General features: G+C 44.9%; 1 protein-coding gene and 1 long non-coding RNA gene across 8 annotated transcripts in view; one reads left to right on the plus strand and one right to left on the minus strand.

Annotated features, from left to right (window-relative positions):
- LOC141374906 (uncharacterized) overlaps nucleotides 1-21,542 on the minus strand; it is a 366,943-nt gene that overhangs the window by 54,775 nt on the left and 290,626 nt on the right. The window contains exon 7 of the long non-coding RNA XR_012382109.1: nucleotides 1,229-1,329. This is a non-coding gene — a long non-coding RNA (uncharacterized lncRNA). The remainder of the gene's footprint in view (nucleotides 1-1,228; nucleotides 1,330-21,542) is intronic.
- The window catches only part of FGF1 (fibroblast growth factor 1), a 93,806-nt gene that overhangs the window by 50,292 nt on the left and 21,972 nt on the right, over nucleotides 1-21,542 (plus strand). Inside the window, exon 1 of one of the 7 annotated variants that reach the window (XM_073905533.1) lies at nucleotides 14,126-14,410. The exons of 5 other annotated variants lie outside the window; for them this stretch is intronic. The gene's annotated coding sequence lies outside the window, so the exon portion shown is untranslated. Of the gene's footprint in view, nucleotides 1-14,125; nucleotides 14,411-17,094; nucleotides 17,239-21,542 lie in introns of those variants that run through there. One more of the 7 variants, XM_073905534.1, reaches the window with a different exon arrangement.

Below are 21,542 nucleotides of genomic sequence, written 5' to 3' on the forward strand. Positions count from 1 at the left end.
AGTCAAGGTATTGACCCCTAGACTACAGCAAGAGGTATATACAGCATTTTTTTAATATATTTTTTTTTAAGATTTTATTTATTTATTTGAGAGAGAGAGAATGAGAGAGAGAGAGAGAGCACGAGAGGGAAGAGGGTCAGAGGGAGAAGCAGACCCCCCGCTGAGCAGGGAGCCCGATGCGGGACTCGATCCCGGGACTCCAGGATCATGACCTGAGCCGAAGGCAGTCGCTTAACCAACTGAGCCACCCAGGCGCCCATATACAGCATTTTTAATGGATTTTTAAAAGTAGAAATTTCTCTAATTATACAAATAATACAGGATATTTGTGAAAAAATTAGGGAAATATAGAAAAATAGAAAGAAGAAAACAAAAGTCATCTGTAACCTCCCCATTCAATGATGGCTGTTGTCACATTTGTGTGTGTGTGTGTGTAATTTGTACTCTCACTTTCCAATGCATATATATGTCATACTGTCTTGTAAAATCAGTTCTTCATATCTGAAATAATTGTTATTGCCTTGATTTCATCCTTTTCCTCAAGGAAAAAGTGTATCAGAGTATTCCATTTTGCAAATCTACTAAGTGACTATCAGTTCACAGAGTAGAGCATGGTATGCAATGCAAGCCTGTTTGTTCAAATAAGTGTGTAGATGACATGGGGCTCCCTGGGAGGCACTGCATACAGTGTCTGTGAAAAGGCCTGGTTCTTTAAGGAGGACTTGGTTGTTCATCATTCACTGACATTTCTAACCAGTAAGCATTACCTGAAAAATGTCTACTATACTGAGTAACCTCATCATTTATTAGATAACCATTTATGTATCAGGAGAGATTTATTTCATCATCTACCATATGGATAACATTCAAAAACGTTATGTAGACAGAAACCAGAAGAGTGGTTTCTAGGACTGCGCTCCAAGTGGATTCCTGGTTCTGTCTGATCCCACTTCCCCTTCTCAAGCCTAGGGGACCTCATCTCCTTCGACAGCCCTGCCAGAGGCGGTTCAAAGCCCCCCAGTCCAGCACACACAGGAACTTAGCTTTCTCGGGCAGGAACGCGGCTAGGCCTCTCCAGTCCTTTCTGAGTATCTCACCTGGGAGCCCACATGGCTCAAGCCAGCCCACAGCCAGGTCTGGTAGACCGCTGCTGTTGTCAGCTCTTGGCACACCCAGTGCCATCCATCTCTTATCCTTTCCCCCCCAACTCATCGAGACAAAGTCCTACCAGTTCAGGAGCCCTGCGTGCTTCCTCTGTGCAGCCCAGACATCTGTTTTGAGTTGAGAGTCAGCGGCCGGTCAAGTGCCTGCACGATGCAGCTGGATTTGCTGATGTAAACAAAGGAGGTTGCATGTGAGTTTTCTGACCCCGAAAAGGCCCCACAGGACGATCCCCTCAGGCCTCCGTCAGGATTTTAACCTTGTCCAAGGGAACAAGGAAAATGAACTTGAGTTTAGTTAATGAGCTACAGCCGAGAGAGGAGCAAAGCACTTGGGCCCTCTCTTTCCTTCCCGGTCTCCATGTAGCCCTGTTCTCACTGGGCCATTCCTCAGCCTAAACTGAGGCCGGATCACTGCCGGGCGAGCCATGTGGGGCTCCGGGGAGCCACGGGTTAGCCGGCTCCTCTGCTTGCAGTGGACACTTTCCTTCACACCCCCAGTGCAGGGCTCCCTTCCCCCCTTGCTTTTTCCGCTTTGTGTTTCCATGCTTCGTTAGATTTTATCTTTACCTACAAAAGCAAACAGTTCATACCTAAATTTATGTTCTAATAGTTAACCATCTCTGGCCCCACCATCTATTCTACTTTTTAGCTCCATGAAATTCCTGGGGTCCTCTTCACATAGGACATTTGCAAACAAAAAAACTACATGATAATTCAGATCAAAGGACCTCCTAACTCTGGGAGTGACTTAATTTCTTCATTGCTCAAGAATGAAGTTTTTTCATCGATGAAAACGAGAATAATGGGATGCCCAAGTGCCACCCCATGAAATCATGAGATAACATCTAGGAAGCACTTCATAAGACAGCACAAATTAATTAGACTTTATAGTTATACACTTCTTATTTTTTTTAATTTCCTAACATGCTATGTTTTGATCATTCTTACTTTTACAATTACCTTCTGTGGCAACTGGTGCTGGTTATATATTTCCAGTAGTGATACCAAATTTCCGTGTGATATAAATTCCAGTTTGAACACTAACTCAACTTTAAACATACTAATTAAATAATAATTAAAGATAAATTCGAGCTGCATATATCTAGATTAATCAGGACAAATCGTTCTGTATATACGGAAAATGAACCCACTGGAAGAAAAGAAATGACCAAGGAAACAAGAAACCCCAACCAACCCCTAAATTAACCAACTAACCAACCAGGCAGCAGAAATCTCAGAGCAAACATGGACATCTGTGGCACCGTGCAAGATGATTTTCTTTTCTTTTTTTTTTTTTTTAAGATTTTATCTATTTGACAGAGAGAGACAGTGAGAGTGGGAACACAAGCAGAGGGAGAGGGAGAAGCAGGCTTCCCACTGAGCAGGGAGCCCGATGCGGGGCTTGATCCCAGGACCCTGGGACCTGACCTGGGCTGAAGGCAAGATGCTTAACAATTGAGCCACCCAGGCGCCCCACAAACAAGATGATTTTCAATGGCTCTTTACCACCACTAAGACCAAAACAGCCAAATTAGGCATTTAGTCTTCATGGCCCTGCTTCTTCCTTTGCCCCCCACAACTTGCTTTTCTTATCCTGCCATCCTCACTGGAAAGCCTCAGGCATCTGACATTCTCGACTAGAACCATCTGGGTGTGGGTCTCCCTCAAGAATTCTATGCTCCAAATTACCATTCCTGTTGCCCAAATCATGACTTTTTTTTTTTAAGATTTTATTTATTCAGTTGACAGAGAGAGAGACAGCAAGAGAGCACAAGCAGAGGGAGTGGCAGGCAGAGGGAGAAGCAGGGGAGCCCGATGCGGGGCTCCATCCCAGGACCCTGGGACCTGAGCCAAAGACAGACGCTCAATTGACTGAGCCACCCAGGTGCCCCAAGACTCTAAAATAGGTATGTTTTTAAAAATATTAGCCAGAAATCTTAGTTATTCAATTTAATAAATGTCAGCAAATATCCACTGAGCATCTACTAAGTGTGAGACAAGAGTGTGTCCATGGGAGAAGGGAGAGCATAAGATCCAATCCCTGTCCTCAAGGAGTGGAAAAGTCACTAGGGAGGCCAACCAGAGGATGCAAATAACTATAATTGATGGGTAGAATGTAGTGACTGCCACAAACAGCGCCAGCCAACACGCTGCAGGAGGAGACAATGAATTTGAACTTGGTGAGGATCAGGACAGGTTCACAATGGAGGCAGTACTGGCCCTCAGAGAAGCATCTGTCCTTCGAAAAGATTCTATTAACTCTTGTGGCCCCCCAGTTGGTGAATTATTTTGAGTCCTGTGCCTATTCTGGGCTAACAACTGGAAGAAAGCTTAGCATCCTGACTTTTCTTCCCCGAAATGTGCCAGCTCCTTGCTTTGGAGGATCACCCAGTCTCCTCCAGCCAGTGAAACCCACTGGGACACATCGGGCTCTGCACCCGTCCCTGACCCCACCCACTGAATTCCTGCTCATCCTCAAAGGTCGCAGCTCAGTGTGACCTCCTCAGAGACACCCCGACCACTCTCCCCCTGCTGATGCACTCTCTCTCTCCGGCCACTGGTATCTGATTTCAATGGATGGAGAGAAGAATTGGCACTGTTTCAGATTATCTTAGCTGTTCACTTTTTTAAAAATGCAGTGTCTCCCCCTACAGGAGTAAAAAGAGACAAGAAAGAGGGAACTGGCTTTTCTGTTGCCTCTGTGTCCTCAGTGCCTGATAAATCATAGTATTTAATAAGTATTTGTTGAATGAATTAATGAATAGTAATAGATCAACTCATCCCTTCCTTGGTTTTTTTCATCTCTCTGATCTGTTATTTTTGTGGGGAGAGATCAATGGTTTTAGAAAATATGTAGGATTAATGTCATACTGATGTAATCAATCAAAAATATTCATACTTGGGACTGCCTGGCTGACTCAGTCAGTGGAGCATGTGACTCTTGATCTCAGGGTTGTGAGTTTGAGCCCCACGTTGGGTGCAGAGATTACCTAAAAATAAAATCTTTAAAAATATATTCATTCTGGGGCTCAGTATGGCAACTGGCAATTAGCACAGTTTCTTGGGCTTTGGTTCATGAGAGGTTTTCTGCACAGTGCACAACCCACATGCTGCGCGGCACAGTACAGCTCATCACCCCGCTCCTGCCCTCATTCCTTTCAGCAACTATTTACTAAGCCCCTATTACGTACCACGACGTGCAAGGCACTGCAGATACAAAGCTGAGCATCACAGACAAGGGCTCTGCCCTAATGGAGCAAAGTTGAGAGGGAGAAAGAGTCCACAAAACAGCACCAGTGAAGAACAGCGGGGTAGGGGCACCCCACCCTCACCCCCGCCGGAGGGCTGGGCCTGCTCCTCGGGCTGGTAGTAAAAGAAGGCTTATTTGAGTAACATTTGAGGTGAAGTCTGAAGAAGAAGTAGGAATGTGCTGGGGGTGGGAGGCAACGTTGGCAAAAGAGAGTTCCAGGCCAAGGGAAAAGCAAGTTCAAAGGCCCAGAGGTGAAAGCAAGCTTGGCACATGTGTAAAATGGAAGCTCACTCTTGTTAGAGGTGACTGAAGGGTCCGATGCCAGGGAACATGGGCCTTTTTATTCAACACCAAGACCAAGAGAGCGTGGAGGCAGTGTGGGTCACTGATTGTGCCTTGGGAAATGCCTGGAATGTAAGCTCCATGGGGTAAGGACACTGCCAGCTTTATTCGCCATATGAGAATGGGGCCAGGAACACAGCAGGGTCTTAATAACCATTTGCCGAGTGAATGAATGAAGCGCCCTAAGATGACCTCAGCTGTCTCCTCTAGTGTCACCAGGCCCCAAGGCATCATAAGACTAGGAGGCGTCCTGAGAGCTGGCTGTTCTGCTCCCTCCCCGCAGGCTGTCTGACCTGCCCTGAAAACTCTCAGAGGTGACACTATCTTGTATATTTTATGAAGTATAGTGGCATGACTCGGAAATTCAGTTCTTGAGGTCATACACATGCAACTGAGGGACAGACGATCTGTCTAGTCATTCGGTGAGTCACAGCAGGATGGACAGGAGCAGGGACAATAGTCCTTAATGCTCCGACTGGCAGGTCAGGTATCGAGGGCACTCTGGCTCCCCAGCATTATCTGTCATCTGTTAAGATGCCTGGTGCCTCACTTCTCAATCTGTGAGTGAAGATCAATGAGACCCACATTCTCAAAGCAGCACCCTCAAATGCGGAAATTGTATTTTCTGGTGTAGCTGGCAAACCCAAGTTTCTCTCACCTCTCAGTACCTCTCAGCTCTGGCTGACTGCTGCCGTCTCTCCCAGAGAAGGCCACTGCACCTGTGATCCAGGATATCCTGGCTGGGAAGCTGTGAAGAACAGACACCACATCTGGCCTAGGCCCACATCGCTCACCCTATCTGAGGTGCCGCGGCCTCTCACTTGGGCTACTGCACCTGTTCCCTGCTTCTGCCTCACCTCCCCGACTTCTCCACTAAGCCCCCAGAGCGATGTTTTTAAAAAGCTAATCTGATCATGTCACACCCCAGCCCGCACTGCTCAGTGGTTGTCCACAGTCCTTCAGAGAGAAGTCTCCAGGGCTCTGCATGGCCTGACCCTGCCATCTCCAGCCACAACCATCTCTCCTCATCCACAGCAGGCTATTTTCTCCCCAAGTGAAACATGCTCTTCCTGCACTCAGGACCTTTGCACAGGCTCTTCCTGCTACCTTTTTTTCCCTACTCACTAGGAATATAAATTCCACTTCTTCTAGGAAGGCTTCCCATTTCTCAGGCTCTGTAGGTCACCTATTATCTAACTTACATGGTACCCCGGACTTCACTGCAACACTCAGTTCACTGGGAATCCCTTTTATGGTGGGCCTTCCCCATCGAATGCAAACTTCAGGAGGTCCTCACTGTGTCTGCCTTATTCCCCACTATATTCCTCATGTCTGGCACAGTGGAAGCTCATCAAGTGAATAAAGGAAGACTCCAATCTCAGAACTCTCAGGGAAAACTGGACCAATTAAAATAGGAGGCAGAGAGAAATGGAAACATAACAGAACCTCATTACATTGCTAAGCTAAATGACCCCCCCCCCCGGAAGCCCGATTTCATCTTATCATGGGTGTGTATATTGTGACTAGGCCTCAGTTCATTCTTCAGAACTGGTTTCTGGTTCGGATTGGAGACATATGGGCCTTGCCACCATGTGCCACCATGGTCAGTAGCTGGAGCTCTGTGACAATCCAAATCAAGTCAAGATGCACTGCCTGTGGCCTGTGCCCTCTGCTGCGGAGACAGACAAACAGTCCTCCTGTCCCAGCCTCACACAGCAGAACAAGGCCAGAAGGACCTGGAGCCTTCACTCGTTTTGTCTTACCTTCTGTCTTATTTTCTTCCCCCCAGCAAGGACAAACAATAATTCAGTAAAGGAAATATGAGTAATGGAAAGAAAGAGAAAAAAATAAACATATCAAAATGGGCAGTGTCCCTTGGGCCACTGCTTTTAAAGAAAACAAGGAGAGTCGATTTGGAGATATTTCAGTAACTTTGGAGAAAAAAGGAGAAAAATAATCAAGCGGGCCTCTCCCTTTCTAGGCTGGATTCCTTATCTCTCTCTTGATGTAGAAAGAAAGGATTTCCCAGGCCAGGGGTTGTCACTCTGGCATGCATCAGAATCCCGTGGGGAGATGTGTTGAGCTTGCAGGGGCCAGCCCCAGCTCAGGTCCAGTGAATGAAAACCCCTGGGGGAGGGGTCCTCACAGGATCACCCCTCCACCCCTGCAGGGAGGGCCCTCTCCAAGGAACAAAGCTCAGGAGGCAAAGGCAGAGTTATGCCCTGTGCCCACTGACGTAAGGTACAGCTCAGGTAAGGAACACAGATGTGCTCCTGGGGTCCCGAGAGTCAGGTACTGAAAAGCTTGTTCAAAGTAAATGGAAAAGGCCTAAGAAAATCAAAAGAATTAGTGCAAAACATACAGCTTTATGGAACAATGAGCAACCAACCTGTGGACCCCTGGTGAGTCTTACCCTGTTTTGGTTAAAAACTCAGCAGAGGCTTTGTTACCTGGATCTCAGGAGTTGTGAAAGGAAAGCAAAGTCCTCTAAGCAAAGCAACCACTTCTCTCCTCTATGCAAGGGCAGAGTCTGAGTGCCTTAGAGAAAGCCAAGCAGCCTTTACCCTGCATCCCGCCCCCCCCCCCATGGCAGGAAAGGATGAGGGGAGCAGGGGGCAACATAGCCCAAACCCAGGAGGGAGGCTGGGGCTTTTGCGAATTCCCCAGTTATGAAAGACAGTCATGATCCCATTTGTGGTGAGCTTGCAAGGTACCACGCTCTATTTGCTTTCCACGCTCTTACCAAATATGATCTTTACAACAACGCTGTGAGCAGGTACCGTTCACGTGAGGAAACCGATTCAGAGAGCATGAGCGACTTGCCTGCAGTCACACATCTATCTATAAAGGGGTGAGTCAGAGATAATATCTATCAGTCTGAATCACAGTGAGTTCTTAACTTGTATCTTGGCTGTCTCTTATTTTAAAGACAAGGACAGACACCATTTGGAATGTGATATGAGCAAGAATTCTCAGTTGTCTGCCATTTTTATTTGTCTGGGCCAAACCTCACCCACCTCACCTGGGAGATGAACCAGGTTCTTATTTCAGTAAGTATCACTGACGGCCTTCAATACACTGTGCTCTGCCGCAGGTACAAAAGCCCCATATTTAATAAGTGGGAGATGAGGTCCCCCTTGCAAGAATTTACTATAAATTTACAAATTTACAGCGTATTAAAGAGACAGACATAAAACACTGACAGGTAGTTTTACCAGAGGTCTGGGAATTGCTGCATTATACAGAATCATTGATGCCTGGAGATTTAGAGAGGAGGTGAGCTTTGAACAGAGATCAGGACTGGTTTGTCAGAGCTGAGAGGTAAGGGTGGTGCAGCAAAAAACTAAAGCAGCCAAGTGTCAGTCAAAAGACAACTCTGCCTCGGGCCATTCTGCTCCCCCTTAGTGCAGGCCCAGCAGAGTCTGGCAAGTTCCCAAGCTCACCCTGGAAAAGCAACCCTTGGCTTGGGTCACGTGTCCAGAAATGCCTGCAGTGAAATCCCAAGAAGGATGCTATGGATCCTCAGAGCACCTTGAGGCAAGGGGAGCAAGGCTCTCATTTTATGAGGTGACTTTGAAACCAAAGTCAGCAGGTCCAAAACTTTCCAATTAATTTCTCCTCTACCTTGGAGAGCACATATATAATCAGAAAGGAAGCACATGTAAGCCAAGGAGTAAAGATGGAAATTAAACCCATGATAGGTAGAAACTTTCAGAATATTTTGAGTAAAAACCTTAACAAAATGCACGTGCTTTCCCCCGCAATTCCACGTCCATAAATCCTCCCCAGGGGAGGGGAGGGTGCAAGGCATGGGGTGCAAGGGTGACTAGAGCAGTCTTGTTTATAATAGTGACAAATAGTACACAACCAAGTGTCCAACAAGAGAAGATTAGTTCACAGAGTTCAGCATGTCCACAAAACAGAATCCTATAATCCTCTGTAGCCATTGCAAATGGAGATGTAGATTTACGTTTATTAATGAGGAAAACAGTCCTAATGTATTTAGTCAAGTCTGGTTATAAATAAGCAGATTATAAAACTATACATATATATATATATTTTTTTACAAAATGGAATCATGTGATTCTACTTTCTTCAGACCAATCCTGAATCAATTGAATAGAATTGAAATCATATGGAATAAACTCTCTGATCACAGTGTAATTAACTTGATGTCAAAAACCATAAGATAACTAGGAAAACTGCAAATATTTTCAATTAAACAACACACTTCGAAATAATCCATCAAAAGAAAATTTGTAGGGTAAGGAGAATTTATAGAGTAATTTTAACTGAACAATATACAAAATATAGCATATGAAAATTTGGGGAGGCAACTAAAACAATTATTAAAGGGAAACTTTTACCTTTAGCTGCGCATATTAAAAAAAATTAAGGTCTAATATTAATGACCCAATATTCTGCATGAAAATAAATAAATAGGGGCTTAGTCAGTTAAGTGGCTGCCTTTGGCTCAGGTCATGATCTCAGTGTCCTGGGACTGAGTCCCCAGCGGGGAGCCTGCCTCTCCCTCTCTCTCTGCCTGCCACTTCCCCTGCTTGTGTGCACTCTCTCTCTCTGACAATTAAATAAATAAAATCTTTAAAAATATATTTAAAAAAATAAATAAACATGAAAATTAATAAAAGGGCAAAGTAAAGCAAAAGTAAGCCAAAATAAGAAAAATGAAAAATAAAGATAGCAACAAAATAGAAATCAGGCAAACAATGCAGAAATCTAAGAAAGCAGAAAGCTGTCTTTCTGTTTCAGAAAGTCTGAGATATTCCTATATATAAGACCCTTTATAAAAGGCTTATATCTCTATGAATAGACATGTTAACAGAAGTTATCTTTGGCTGATAGGATCAGGGACAATCTTTGAAGACTTCCTACTGACGTTCACCTGTATTTTCTTTTTTTTTTTTTCTATCCTTCTTTTATATTTGAGGGCTCCTAAGGGGACTGACATCCTCTGCTTATTTGTTGAAAAGCAACAGACCCTAACTATTAACCCTTTGTTTCCCAAAGGAGGGGCATGGGCCCCTGATGATACAGAAGTTCTAAGTGGTACAAAGATATCTTTCAATCACACTGCAGAGAGAAAGGGGGTCCCCTTTGAAGTTTCCTTCAGTTATTATGACTGTATTCAAGGAGACAGCTTTGGTTTGGGACAATTATGTTTTCGATTGCTTTCCTCTCTTTGCAAGCAAAAGGGCTGCAGGGGCAGGAAGCAACACCTAAGCAGAAGATAACCACAGCTGCCCTTCACTGTGTTTATCTCGAGGACTGCCTTCTTTTCATGGGATGCTTTTGCATTAATACTTGAGAGAGATAGCTTCCTTCAAACAAGCAAATGAAATTGAAGTAAAACCACACATCAGTAGTTTAAATAGAACTCGCAAATAAGGAATTTGGTAAGGGGATAGCAATCAAAATGATGAAGCCAGCACACCTGTACTGCAGTCCCAAGGAAAGTGGTGTGAAGCTCTGGGGAGGAAGAAACTGCCCCTGAAGAGTATCAGTGTGCACTGGACTGTCCCCATGGGTCCCTCAGGCCTTGATTCCTGTCTGTCGTGTCACTGAGGTATCAAAACAACAGCACGGAAATAGTAAATGTGCAGTTTGCTCAGGTGATGGTCCAGGCAGTAGGAAGACCATTTCAGAACAGGATTCCAAGTCCAGATAAATCCTGCTGGGAGGATGATTGATGTGGGAGGTTTCTAAGAGCAGATAACATTTCTTGGCAACGTTTGCCGGGAGGAAAGAGGCCCTTCCACAGGAAGAAGGTCAAGGCCGGTCTATTTTTATAAAAGCATTTCAAGTGGTTTTAGTGGACTTATTTCCTGTGGTTCCCAGGAATCCTGCAGCAGGCTCCCAGGAGGATGTTGGTGATAGGGAGCAGAGACTTGATGAGTGACAATCAATAATTATCTCTATATTTGCTTCACTTTTTCCAATAAAATAATCTAGGGGAAAAACACTTGCTCTAGAAGAGCAAAGCTCACAACAACAAAGAGCAGAATGAGACATGAAAGTCCCTTAGTGTGTGGCAGAGTCCCGAGGTCAAGATTTTGCAAGCTGAAGATTGATTTATTCACTTATTCCCTTTTATTCAACAAATAATCGAGCATCCCCTCTGTGCCAGGCACTGTTTACCGGGTGGGAGGAAGATGGTAAATAAACATGGCTTCTGCCCTCCAGGAGCTTACAGTTTACTCGGGGAGGAAGACATCAGACAGGTCAACACATGGAAGGATATATACTTAATCACAAATGGCAGGAAGCATTGGGAAGGAAAGAACAGGAGGTACAAAAGAGACTAATGGAGGCAGAGGTGGGGGCAGAACTTAAATTTGGAGGTCAGGGAAGACCTTTGAGGAGGTGGCTTCCACTGCCATTGAAGAGTGAGCAGGAGCCAGCCAGGGGAAAGTGTTAGAAAGTGAACAATGTGTATGAAGGCAGCCATGTGGAAGAGACCACACTAGACTCAAGGACCCAGGAGAAGATAGGAGTGGAGGAGTGACTGGAATATAATGGGCAAAGGGAGGGAGTGGTGCGGGGTCAGACCAGACCATCCAAGATCTTGCAGGTCATGGTGAGAATTCAGATTTTACTTTATGGAAATGAGAAGCTACAGAAGGTTACAAGCAAGGGGTTGATGTACGTTTCCAAAGATCCTTCTGACTCTGTATAAAAATGATGGGGATCCATGGACAAGAGAGGAGGCTATTTTAGAAGTTAAGAAGTGGACTAGACTGGGCGTTGACAGTAGGTACTAAGTACATAAATTTGATAGCTCTTAACTTGACCATAAGAGATTAGGAATTCTACTAGCATACGGAGCTGGGACTAAGGTGAGGCAAGGGAGGCACTTGCTTTGGGCACAAAATTTACTCAGAAACCAAGATAAATAATATTTTAGTGCAATATTTTTTAAGTTTATTTATTTATTTAAGTAATCTCTACACCCAATGTGGGGCTCAAAGTCATGACCCCAAGATCAAGAGTCGCATGCTCCTCCAACTGAGTCAGCTGGGCACTCCTTTACTGCAATATTTAAAAAAAAAATCAAATTTAGGGCAAACAATCCTTGAACAAAATATCGAATTTCTTTTAAAAAGACAGGATCAGCAACAGTGCTGTGCCAAGCCACACAAGGAGCCTGAGGCAAAAGGAAAATGTCTGTAATATTGTCTGTATTTAAAATTTTGATTTTTTGTTCGTTTCCTCACTCTTGTTCTGGCTAGCCAACCTTCCCCACCTGTAAACCAAGAGGTCATCATGTCATTTTCTGCTCTTAAAACAGATACTATGCAAGAAAACTAACGACAAAAATCATCACAAGCCCCCTGGTGGTACAGATGCTCTTCTTTTTCCTGATTCTGGAGACTCTGAGATAGAAAGTGCATCATAGTTGCTCCATAAATATTTCTGATAATGTTAATGGCTAACATCTATCAGGCTCTTCATATGTCAGGAACTTTGCCAGAAACTGGTAAATACAATGATCTAATTTTATCCTCACACCAATCCTGTGAGGCAGGTATAGCATTACCCCTGTTTTACCATGGTTGGCATATACTTGGTTAGCATTTAGTGAATACAGGAAGACAGAAAGGGTGTACAGATCAAAGGGAAAATGAGAGAAAAGAAAGTGACGGGCCTCATACTATTCCTTAAAAGTCCTATCTGGATAACCAGTGATTCCAACTCCCTTGGCAAACACTCTTCTCTGACAAACACTAATTACCACACTTAAATGGACCTGTACAGAAAGGACTATTTTTGGTAAGTTAGGTTTTTAAACCGAACAGCTTTTCTAAGAACATATTTCTTGAATTCATTCATTCCCAAATATTTACTGAGCAATCAGTATGCATCAGGCACACATCTAGGTGCTGTCATGTGTGAGCAAGTCAAACCTGAATGTGGGTCCTCGTGAGACTTATAATCCACTGTGTGTGCGTGTGCGTGTGTGTGCTCAGAGGTGTGTTGGCATGAGACAGTCAATAACTAGGAAGCAAACACATATATAAGATCATAAATTATCATAAGTGTTATAGAAGTATAGACAGGGAAGTAAGGGGAGCTACCCTAGATATGGTGGGCCCAACACCATTAGTCTCAGGGAGGCAGGTATCCTGTTTCCCATAATACTTATGTTGCTGAAAATGCTGTGTAAAGAATTTTTGCAAATCAAATCAACAAAACTCCCATCACAGAGTGTGAAACTTTACAAACTAATGACTTATTCCTATCGAGGACAGTTTCGAAAAGCAACACCATTTACTTGTTTTCTACCCAAACACATCTATGGAAAAGGTCTTCCCACCACTGAAGGGTCAAGAATACAATACTGGAAAATGTTCTGCCTTCTGTCTGCCCCACCCCCGTGGGCCCATCTAAATGTCTAGATTTATGGAATTCCCAAGGAGCCCCATAAACCCGCCAACACCAAGGAGGAACCAAGGAATGTAGGACCTTTGAAAGCCAGCAGAAATTATGCACAAAAAGATGGCAGCCTAGCGAAGTAAGGAGAAGTCCCTCTGATGTTTCTTCTTCCCTCCTGTTGCCTAATCTACTTTCTCAAAGGCCAATAATGTAGAAATTCTCCATTTTCCAAACAACCCCACCCAACAGAATAACCCTTTGATCTCGAAAGCATGAGAAAGGAGCAGTGGATGGTGCAGGGTATAAATGGCTTTGAAAGATCAGTCAGAAAAAAGAAATAAACAAGGAGAGGAACCATGAGGAGTTGAAGGAATGAAAGCAAACCATGCTTTGAACTACCTGCCAATTTGAAAGCAAATTCCCCTGAGAGGCCACGGTTGACAGATGAGTCTATTATCAAGGTTACTGGTACCTACCTATGCTTGCAATGTGCAACACGCACCTTCCTGGTGATGCTAGACACCGGGGGCAGGTTTATCTTAGTTTACCCTCTTGGATACAAGATTTCAACACACTTCCAAGCTCTTTCATCCCTTATCAAACACCAGTCCTTGCCCGGGGCCTTCGGTGATATTCTCTTACTTCATCTTCTTCCCATAAAACCCACCTGGTTCCTGCCAATGGCTGGGTTATGGATAGGGCTGCGTGAGGAATACCAATGACATGCTCACAGGCCCACAGGAGCCATCGGGCCTGCTGAAACAGGGCAAAATGTGCGGATGGGAGAATGGTCCCTTTTGGACTTTCTGTGTGGAATCAAAGAGAGCTGGCAAGTGAAAGGAAGCTCTAAAAATAGCTGAAGTCCTTAAAAAGAAATCATGCAAAAGGAAACAAGGTTTATACTGTCCTAATGTAGGCTCTGCAAAAACTAAGCCTCGGCAGGCTGACGCTGGGACAGCTTATTATTTTCTTCCGGCCCTTTGGTGGAGACACACACTGGGTCCCTTTGCAAATCCCGGGCCCTGCTCCCCCGCCTGCTTCCTGCATAGCGCTAGAAGCCTCTGCAGGAATGTAGCTCTTCTGGGGCAGAGCCGGGGCCTCCATGGCCCACTTTCAAGATCCAGAATAGACTCTGACATGTGAAATGAGCTCCACGGGGTTTACAATCCTCCTTCGTATCCAAGCACCTTAAACATGAAACCTCATGCCGGGATTGCTAACCATTCTTCCAGAGACGCCTGGATATCATCTGTCTGGCAGAAATGTGAGTTTTGTCCTTTTTACTCTTCAATGTTTTGAATGAGCATGGGGCCCATGGAAATTAAGCTGCCCAACAGAGGGCTGACATAATAAATTGATGTCTTAGGGCTCAGGGTTTTGTTCTTGGCTAAGCCACAGATTTGCTTTGATAAGCTGTTCAGCCTCTCTGTGTCACACTTCTCTTGGCTAGAGAAAAAGAGACAGGGCTCATCTATCCCATGTCATAGGAGGAATAGAAAATACAAAATGATTATCAAGTATCTCATGTAGTATCTACACACAACAGGCATCCAGAGACGCCTGCTTACTCATATAAAATGCTTTGTGAAACTCCAAGTGCCATCAAAATGTAAATAACCAATGCTGTAAACCATAGGCTCTTATTAACAACCATAACAACACCTTTTATTTCCTAGGCGCTAACTACATGTGAGGTCCTCCCCAGGTCTGCCTTGCTCTACTCCTCCTTCACAGCACGGATACAAGATCACTATGCTTAAGAGCTTCATTTTACAGATGAGGCAGCGGAGGATCAGAAAGGTTAATGACTTGCCCAGTCATGCAAAGAGTTAATGACACAGCAGAAACCAAACCCAAGTCTATGCGAACTTCCCTTTTTCCTGGCCTTTCCAGCCCAGTCGGAAGTAGGACTATCCACTCAGTTCCCCCAGTGGGCTCTGGCCTCAGCCCAGCCCTTTGAAAGCAATGGCAACTGATTCTACTGTAACAAAGGCCAGGAGGGACTTGACTGCCACTGGGTCATCTTGGGGAAGCATCATAGTGACGACCAGAAAAGTGCTGGTGGGGGTGTTTATCGCACTGAGCTGAGAAAGAGGACCATTCTGTGTCAAGGGAGGAACCTGCAATGACTCCATTCAAGAGACACAAGTATCCGTCGGTGGGGCTGTGTGAGTTATGGGTGCTGGGAGGGCAGGGGGAGTACAGAGAAGAGAGAAGCTAAGGGTCAGTTATCTAAAGGACGTTTCGTCTCTTTCCCGTATTTCTTTGGCAGTTAAAATCATGGACTCTGCAGTTAGAAAACGCTACGTTCAGATCTTGGCTCTAACACTGATTTATCTGTGTGACCTTAGACAAACTGTTTAAACTCTCCAAGCCTTGGTGTCCTTAGCTGCAAACTGGGGATAAAAAAGCAATGCCTACCCCCACAGAACTTCTCTGAGGATTAATTAAAATAATGTATGTAAAGCACTTAGGACAGTACCTGGTACATAGTAAATGTTCAAGAAAACGTCATTACTTTATGATTTATGAAGTTACTTGATTATTTATGGTTATGTCCAGAATAGGCTATTGGGAAACATACGGTAGGGCAAGCCCTCAGCATTTCCAGAGATAACAAACACATACTTCAAAAGACTGAGCTTGGAGAAGCCAAATTTTGTAGGTCAGGAGGGAAGAACAGAAAACACCTAGCAAGCAGACCATCTTCCTACGAGTTGGAAGGTCTGCTGTCTTCGAGAAAGGAATGTCCTTGTGGGCTGGTTCTGGAGATTGTAACTTGCACAACATTTTCAAAAGAGTTTTGGAGGCACATCAGTGAGAGCAGCCTAGAGGACGGGCCCAGAGCCCCTGCAGAATCACTTTCCCTTTGGCTGGAAGCCCAGGGCTCTAAAGCATCAGTCTGTAGGAAGGATACATCCACGTAAGAAGTGTGGAGGTCTTCAGGCTGGCCGAGAGCCTGCAGGATGCTCCAGACAGAGGAGCACCAGTACCTGGGGCCTGTAGAGCATGCTGCTGCGCCGGAGAGTGTGCAGTTTCTCCTCTTGGAGGGTGTTTTCTCTAAGCATCAAAATAATTCCTGACCTCCAAATGAATGATGCTCTATGGGGGGTCTGAGTTTTGGGGGTGGATAAGCTCCACTGCAGAGAATTAAAGACCCAGAACCCAGGGAACAAATAATGGACACTAGAGGAGATCCCTGGAAATGTGTGCGTCTCTGCTTATGTTTCCTACTCCTCGTGAAGGAGTGTGGGGGCTATGCGATTGAGCTGTTAGGTGATACAGCTCGACTGGATTTCCAGGCCCTGCTTCCGGCCAGCTACATGCGGTCCAAGCATCTATGCCCCTTTTACTGGAAGCTTGGCTGGATTGATCTGGTATGGCCAGATTATAACCTCCTTAAAGACAGATACTGTGATTTCTATTACAGGCTCAGAATACCTTCTCTGAAAAGCCTTGGGATGATATGTTTCTGAGTGGAGACTTTGGGGGATTTTAGACAGGTGGTTTGGTATGTATATTGTATATTATGGAACAACCTCAGCGGGGTCTGGGGCAGTTCCCTGTCATCAGAAACATTGGTGATTACACAAATATTAACACAGAGGATGATAAAGACTTTAAATCATCTCAGGACAGTTTGGGTCAGGTTTTGCCACAATTTGAGTTATGAAAGAATGTCTAGTTTTCAGAGCTTTTTGCATCTCAGAATGTAGATTAGGGATTTCAGGTCTTTCTTTTCATTTCCCTTTCTTTCTCTTTATTTTCTTTTTTAAATTTCCAGAACAGTCTGCCTGTGGCAGGTGCTGAGTAGAAGTGGTTGGCATCTACAGTATGACATCTTGATCTCCCTCAAATAATATTTGATCCTGGAAGCCAGGGGATGGTTTATTCTCAGTGACTTGGGGATTCTTGAGGATTAGAAGGATTCTAAATTAAAGAACAGGAGAGAAAGACATTGAACCCACAGGCTCTCTGTCACCCTGGGCAGTAACACACAAACCCATGAATACACTGAGAATGGTGACTAGTACATGATATTCAGCGCCCAAGTAAACGAGAAGAGGGCATCACGGCACATCAGTGGCAATGGTAAGCTTTAACTGATTGCTTAGAAAATGATATTTTTAAAATATTGCTAAAATATTACTAAATGTTAAACTCAAGTTTGTTCAATGCTAAGTCAATAGCACAGGGGATTGGCAAAACGAAACAAGCTACATGGAGAATGATAATCAAGCTAACATCTGTGAATGCTTACAAGTTTTCAAATGCTGGGCTTAGCACTTTATATGCACGATCATTGAACACGGCAATTCTGCTTGGTAGCTAATGGGGCCCCATTCTGCAGATGGGGAAACTGAGGCTCTGTGAGGCTGAGTGAGTACTTTGCTACTGAGAGTCCAGCCAGGACTAAAACCTGAGTCTAGTAGTATGCTGGTAAACCAGCTATCAGATTAAAGGAAGGAAGGAAGGAAGGAAGGAAGGAAGGAAAGAAAAAAAAATTGAAGGAAGAAAGGGAGGCAGGGGAAAAAAGAGAAGAAAAGAGAGAAAAGAGCCCTGATTATAGTATTTTCCAATTTCTGTGGTGTAAATACTCTCACAAGGGTTGATTTCAAGCCCACTAATGATTTACTAACCTGAGTATTTAAAAATTGGCTTTCACAAACCTGGAGGAACCACCTCCTCTACACGCGATCAAGTCCACCCCATGGCCACGTCCACAGTTTGCGGCCAGCTCTGGAGGATGAAATTGCAGCTCACGGAACACAGCTGGCCTGGGAGCACCAGACCAAGATGCTAGCCCCGCCAGTCAGCCACGGACACATTCCTACCTCAGACCTGGTGCAGATCCCTGAGTGGGGGAGGAGGGGGAAAAAGACAGAAAAGCACCCTGTCTCCCTTTCTTCAGGCAAACTTTCCTCACCAGAGGGTGTGAGGTGGGTTCCTGCCAACCTGGCACTCCCTGACAGAAATAACAAAACCTAGAGTTCTTTTTAGGCCCTAGAAACTTTTTCGCAGTGAGGTAAAGACTCGAGACTAAAAGATCTGATCCTTTTTTGAGATCCTTCAATTCCCAAATATTGCTGCCTTCAAAGAAGAAAGGAAGTATCTTCTACAAGATGGGGAAAAATGTTTGGGTCTGCTTTTAACCAAGGGTAGAGTATTCCAGCCTAATTTGAACTCTCTTAGAATACGTTTAGGGTCTTGGTTTAGCCTCTCTGTTAATACCTGTAGGACCCCACCTTCTAATAAGGTCTTCTGATAACATGTTTCCACTAGAGGCTCCTAAGAAGGGACCGGCCTGGTATTCAATTCACAAATATGCCGAGGGCAATGATTATGTGCAGGCATTTGCTAATAAATGCAGGGCCTAGAAAAAGAGGCATAGCTTTTGTTCCGGAGCTTCTGAGACTAGTGAAGGAGACAGTCAGGTAACCTTAGTTAAATTATATTCATTTACTCATTAAAGAAATATTTATCAAGGGCCCATTAGATGCCAGGCATTTTGCCAGGCACTGGGATACCATGGTGAGCAAGACAGATGGGTTTGTACTATTATGGAGCTGACAGTCCAGTCATAAAGGGAGACATTAATTAAATAATCACATGAATGAATGTGTAATTAAAAAATGAAGTAAGAGCTCTGAGGAAATGTTAGATGGTTCTACGAGAACGAGAGGAACCTGACCCAGTTAAAGAAAGTCAGCAAAGGCTTCCTTGAGGAATGGGCAATTGAACAAAACGTAGGCGTTCACGCAGGCAAGTGGGGTGGAAGGAAAGAGAGGAATCGTGCTCTAGAGGGAGGGAACCGTGTGGGCCAAGATCCCAGGGTGAACAGGGGCACAGGGGTTTCAGGGAAATGGAAGGCCAGTGTGGGGAAAGAGCATGGTGGGTGATGAGGCAGGGGGTAAGCCAAAGCTGGTCCTCCGAGCCCTGCAGGCCCTGTTAAGGCCTTAGAACTTTTCTAAAAAAGCAAAAGGGAACTTGTAATTACAGTTTGTAATTGAAGTGTAGTTGACATACAATAGTATATTAGTTTTAGGTGTACCACATAGTGACTCGACACTCATATACGTTATGAGACAATAGGGATAAGGCCTTGGTCTCTCCCCCAAGCAGTGGGAAACCACTGGATGGTTTCAGCGGGAGACATACGTGGCAATCACAGCCAGGGCTCCCGTCGGGTAAATGTGCTACTAGAGGGGCATATAGGGAATCAACTAAAATCTAAACCGGTGTGTGTGGTGTGGAGGGAGAGGAGTGGGTTAGGGCTGGAGGATGCGTCCACATCGACTTTCTGCAGGAGGCCATATCTGAGATGAATTTTTGAAGGGAGAGAATGACCTAGCCCGGCCACGGTGGAAGGTGGAGGGAGCGAGAGAGGATGCTTCTGGGTGAGCGTGAGGGTGTGGGGGGCTCTAGGAAGAGGAGGCCAACGAGAGAAAAGGCAAGAGGACTCATAAATTTCCATTATGCTTAATGCCTGACTTCATGTAGTTAATGGATTCATTTATTAGAACAATTTGTGAAAATCCCCAAGGGCCCGTGAAGGCTGGGCTTAATGGTTTTATCATGTCATAGACTTCCTTCACTCCTCTCCTTTAACGAATCCTGAGTAGGCAAGGAACTTAGGATTAACTACTGCTCAAAATATAGGTAAATTGTAAATAGAGCCCCCCCCCAAAACAAGGGCTTTTTGTGCCTCTGGGGTTTCCTTCAGCAACAAAAAGGGACTTCATTTTTTGTACGTTTCAGCTGAGTCATAAATCCCACTGCCACAGTCTATCAGGTTCATGTTGACTCAAGGCTGATTTTCAGGAGTCAACATGTTCTCCTCAGGTTTCCAGCTATGGATGTGAACTGCAGGGCGGTGAGAGCGATCTGAAGTCAGTGCAGCCACCCCCCATTACTGTCCCTCTTACTGGGGGCGAGAAGACAGAGAGCACAGTCATGGCTTTATAACTGTGGGGTGCACTGTGGTCGGGAGGAGAGGGACACCTGAGGACCTGCTGGCCTCTGGCCAAGATCTCCACAGTGATGAAGCCCAGGCTGTCAGGCTTAGACACACATGAGAATGTGAGCATTAGGACAATCCCTGGCCAGACCTGGAGCTTCCAACTTCAGGAGCCTGCTGGTCTATCTGGTCCCCCTTCATACCAAGGGGATAGAAGCAAGAATGCAAAGGATAGAGCCAAATTCATACCCAGCACTTCGAAAACGACTCAACAGAGACTCCCCACTGGTGCTAGATCTAGAAGGGAAGCCATCCTTGAAGCCCACACAGTCAGGGGCACACAGGGACCTCCACTTGAGGAAACCCAGGGACAATGACAAACAAAATCCTGTCCACCAAAGACTGGCAATACAAATGGCTATTTGTACAGTTAAATGGCAACCACCAGCATATAATTATTGTCTCCTGTACCAAATTAAGAATACAACGTAGCAAGTGCTTGGGGGAAAAAAAAAACCCCAAAAAATATTTATTATCTCTTGGCTGTACTTTAAGGCACAGAGATCCGATCACTGTTGCATGTTAATGGAGAGGTGATAGGTGAAGACGCCCAAGTTTGGAAGAGCTAAACTGCTTTATATCAGAAGGAGATCCAGAAGCAAGTGGAGGGAGGAGATGGAATGAGAGAGAGATTGAGAGGCTGGGCGAAGAAGGGCTGAGCAGAAAGACAGAAAGAGAGACCGTGAAAGGAAAAGGTGGGCCCATAGACGTAGAGGCTTATGGATGAACAAGGAGGGTTTGGAAGAGAGAGTGTAGATTTGGGAAAGAAATGCCATGTACTCCACAAAGTGAAGTCTGCAGATGTAAATAACATTTTTGATCTGTTACTACATTATCTGAAAAGAGCTGGATAGAGTTTCACCATATGTGAAGGGGATGTTTGGGATGGCCTGACTTTAAATATAGTTTATGTAGCATATCCAAAATGCTCTTTGGGGGTCACTGGAGCGACTGCAAAGCATAGCTGAAACCGGCGACCATGACTGGCCCGTGTGACTGCAGACTGGAAGACATGAACCACAGATATTAAAATGCCTGGAGCAAAAGAAACAAAGAGAGGCTTCCAGCATGAACCTTAATTCCAGGAAAATTACTCAAATTGTTTTGTTTTTATTGATGGAATTGCTTTCCATGTGAGCAGCTCTATGAGGCCACCTTGGAGATGCATGGATGGATGGATGGTTAGTGCAGGGCATGCAGGAGGCTAGCAGACCTTCTGTGAAGCTCACAGTGCTCCCTAGAGCCTGGCGCTGTGGGGTCTCTCAGGGAATGAGGACATGCCTGGAGTCTCGCTTCAAGGTTGACATGAGGACAAAAGTTGGTGAAAGCCAACATCTGGGTCACAAATGAATAACTTAATGAATAACAAGCTCATGGG

Source organism: Callorhinus ursinus, unplaced genomic scaffold, assembly GCF_003265705.2.
Source record: "Callorhinus ursinus isolate GAN/ISIS: 27379988/994484 unplaced genomic scaffold, GSC_fseal_2.0 scaffold23, whole genome shotgun sequence".
In the NCBI taxonomy this organism is placed as follows: domain Eukaryota; kingdom Metazoa; phylum Chordata; class Mammalia; order Carnivora; family Otariidae; genus Callorhinus; species Callorhinus ursinus.